Source organism: Pygoscelis adeliae, unplaced genomic scaffold, assembly GCF_000699105.1.
Source record: "Pygoscelis adeliae isolate BGI_AS28 unplaced genomic scaffold, ASM69910v1 Scaffold14, whole genome shotgun sequence".
Taxonomy (NCBI): domain Eukaryota; kingdom Metazoa; phylum Chordata; class Aves; order Sphenisciformes; family Spheniscidae; genus Pygoscelis; species Pygoscelis adeliae.
In genome coordinates this window covers 7,689,887-7,694,170 of record NW_008825109.1, presented here as the reverse complement: position 1 = coordinate 7,694,170, position 4,284 = coordinate 7,689,887, and positions in this window count along the sequence as shown.

The following is a 4,284-nucleotide window of genomic DNA, read 5'->3' as shown; positions in this document are numbered from 1 at the left end:
GCGTGATGGAGCCCTGCTTTCTTGGAGATGGCTGAACACCTGCCTGCCCATGGGAAGTAGTGAATGAATTTCTTGTTTTGCTTTGCTTGCGTGCGTGGCTTTTGCTTTATCTACTAAACTATTCTTATCTCAACCCACGAGTTTTCTCACTTTTACTCTTCCAATTCTCTCCCCCATCCCAGCCGAGGGAGTGAGCGAGCGGCTGCGTGATGCTCAGTTGCTGGCTGGGGTTAAACCATGACACATGGCTTTTTGCTTTTCAGGGCATGAGGCGTTCTTTCTAAAACCACGCAGGAGGGTGCACTGTTAAGCAGCTTCTCTGCGGAGTCCGGCGTGCAGGAGCAGCAGCGTGGCTCCTGAGGACGGCGAGCAGTGCTAGGGCACTCTGGTTAATGAACTGAAAACATTATTAACTCAGCCAATACCAGCCTAATGGGAAATCTGTCTCTGCATATGTTGCTTAATTTTTATATTATTGAACCAACTAGGAATTGTTTAATGAACAAAGCCAGCAGGAAACCTTCAAATAGCAGGAGAGTGAAGAGACATGCACTTATTTGCCAATTAATTTTGTGCATGCTCAAGCCTCTCAGGTTTCCTGTCCTGAACAGGGCTTTCCACTTCTTGTTTGGTGACATCTTCAGTTTCTCTAGGAGGAGTTTCTGTGGTCAGCTGGGGGCTAACACTGTGTGTCTACATCCACCACATTCATCTCCATGCTTCCCTTGTGACCAGCTGCATTACAGAAGCTGTTGCTCGGTCAACCTGGATCTCACTAATAATGACCACAACATCATTTGGACACGTATCTTCAGAAGGACTGAAGATCTTTTCTGCATTGTAGTTTTCTGACCCAGCTGTGACTGTTTTATAGGAAAGATTAAATCTGAAGGCACAAGACATGCTTGCTCTCTCCCATGAGAACTCTTGCATGAGAAAAAAACCTGTATTTTTAAATTCCAATGTACATTTATTGATCCATTTCTATGCTTAAGTCAAAGTATGGTTAATATGCCTGAATTTTAAAATACTTCCTCTAAATACCTGGGTTTGTTTCCATTCTAACCCTTTATTGGGCAGTGATCCTTTTTCGTTATATGTACTGGACGTGTAAAGTGCCAGGAAACTGCAATCCATGGGCTGGCTTGTTTATCTTATTGTCTCATCTCTGCTTTCTAGATAACTCAAGTGTAATCTGTAAACTCTTCAGAGCCAAGACATGGTCTGATATCTACACCCCAAATTCTACAAGCTCTGAGACACCTTGGATTCCAGAGACAAAACATTTATAATTCCTAAAATTATAAAAACCTTACGTATTCTCCACCAAAAGCTTGAAATTAGGAATGAACATGTTGTTCACCCTTTTAATAATACCTGGATCAACAGACAAGCCAACACATCCCGATGAGGGTAGGAAGGCTGTACAGAGGGACCTGGACAGGCTGGATGGATGGGCCGAGGCCAACTGTATGAGATTCAACAAGGCCAAGTGCCGGGTCCTGCACTTCGGCCACAACAACCCCATGCAGCGCTACAGGCTTGGGGAAGAGTGGCTGGAAAGCTGCCTGGCGGAAAAGGACCTGGGGGTGTTGGTTGACAGCCGGCTGAACATGAGCCAGCAGTGTGCCCAGGTGGCCAAGAAGGCCAATGGCATCCTGGCCTGTATCAGAAATAGTGTGGCCAGCAGGACTAGGGAAGTGATTGCCCCCCCGTACTTGGCACTGGTGAGGCCGCACCTCAAATACTGTGTTCAGTTTTGGGCCCCTCACTACAAGAAGGACGTTGAGGTGTTAGAGCGTGTCCAGAGAAGGGCAACGAGGCTGGTGAAGGGTCTGGAGAACAAGTCTTATGAGGAGCGGCTGAGGGAACTGGGGTTGTTTAGCCTGGAGAAGAGGAGGCTCAGGGGAGACCTTATCGCTCTCTACAACTACCTGAAAGGAGATTGTAGCGAGGTGGGTGTTGGTCTCTTCTCCCAAGTAACTAGCGATAAGACGAGAGGAAATGGCCTCAAGTTGCACAAGGGGAGGTTTAGATTGGACATGAGGAAAAATTTCTTTACTGAAAGAGTGGTTAAACATTGGACCAGGCTGCCCAGGGAAGTGGTTGAGTCACCATCTCTGGACGTATTTAAAAGACGTGTAGATGCGGTGCTTAGGGACATGGTTTAGTGGGCATGGTGGTGTTGGGTTGACGGCTGGGCTCGATGGTCTTAGAGGTCTTTTCCAACCTTGATGATTCTATGATTCTATGATGATACCTGAGTTCAGATCAGGCGCTGGCCTGTTTCCAGGCACTATGAGTGGCAACCTGTCTGAACCCTGAAAGGAGACAATACACTGGAAGGGATGGAGTAAATCAGAGATTTGCTTTTGACACAGCCATATAATGTCATGATAAAACTTTTCTTTTTCAGTTCTTATATGCAGAATATATACTCCTCATTGTGGCATATTTTGTTAAAACCCACCAACTTGGTTTGACTCTAGAGGGAGTTTTGCTTTTAGAAAGAGGCTTGCATAAACTGAGATACCAAAATTAATTTCTAGAACCAACCAACGAGTTTCTCTTAGTTGTAGCATATCACACTGCATTTTTGCCTTTGCTTTTTAGAAATTAAGAATAAATGTTCTTAAACAATTATCTTAAACTAAACAAACTGAAAGAAATGTAAAAAGTTGTTATGGGGATACAACTAAAATTCTGTGCGTAAGTTATATGCTGTAAATGACTTGTACTCACCCTTGTGTATCCTTTTGAAATATGTTAAATCAATTTTTGAGATTTCTGCAATGTGCAATGTATTCAACTTTATTCCACATAACATTCAGATGCAATGTTGGAGAATTTAAAAAAAAAAATTTATTTAGTTCTTCCATATATTTCTGTTCAGAGGAAGAGTTCCTAACATTAAAAAAGTCATAATTGGTAAGTTTAACTGATAGATTGGCAGTTGGCATAAACTTGTAACCAAATTGTGTTGAGTAATGCTGACAGACAGGTTGCAAATACCATACAGCTACTAAAAGAAACTAAAACATCTAATACTAAAACTACGATGGATTCATTAAAAGACAAGGTCAATTTAAACACTTACGTAAACAGCTCTTTCAACCTAAGATATGAGAAATTAGAACATGAGAAGAGAACATGAGAAATTATTTTAAGACCATTTTGTAAAGGCTTTTAGTTACGACAAAAACAGACTATAAAATTAAACAGAGTCTGATTCTTCAAGCCTGATGGACAAGTCTTCCCTGGCCTTCAAAGGAGTTCCTTCGTGGCTGTACTTTCCGTGTAACTTCTGAAAATGTTTCCTAACTGTATTTTAACTCCTAATCAATAATTTCATTTCTTTTTTACTACAAAGTTCATTTAAAAATAAGCATATCTGTTCTCTTTTTCCTCTGAACTTGACACCAAAGCCTTTGCTAAAAAATAAAACTTGAAATCCCATTTTTAGTAACTTGCTGCCAAAAGCAGATACTGCTGATTGCACAAACTCAGATACAAATGAGCAATGAGGAATTAAACTTCTAGATACACTAAAGCTAAATGAATCGATTTTTCCAAAAGAAAACCAAACAGCTTGTAGGAAGCAAGTCATTGGTAAATGAAAGAAACCACAAAAGCAATAAAGAACATCATAAACCTATTAACATTATACAGAATAAAATGTTAAAGAATAATCTCCATTCCAAAGTAAAAATGATTTGCCAAAATATTAACAGCAACAAGGAAAAGGCAGCCTTGCATTAAAGGCGGAGCTGGAACAAAGCACACTTTGGGTGAACACACACTTGTGATACAGATGCGTCTTGCTCGATTGTGTATTCAGTGACGGGAAGCTGGCTGCGGTACTTTGATACCAGTCCCACTGCCCCACCTTTGCTCCCATTAGCTATCTCTTTCTCGTAGCTCCCATTACTAGAAGCAGCAAGCAACTTCCAAACACACAAAGTAAACCAGCTAGCCAATTTCCTGTTGCCTGCAGAGCAGTGCATGAGTTCAGTTTGAGGGGGGGAGGCTGAGGCATTTACTGCATTTTATTTCATTCCAATGGTTTCCTGGGGAAGTAAAGGGACCCTTGGTGGTCACTGGTGCCTGATCTTCTAGACAGGTCTCTAGACACCCGCATACGCATGCTCTTGTTTTGGTGGGTGACTCTGGGTGCATGTCCACAGATGACAAGAATACGAACATCTTCTCTTTAACACAATTTAAATGAAAGCTCCAAGTGAAGGCCGTGGAGGGAAGAGTAGCACACTGCTGCTTTGCTAGCTT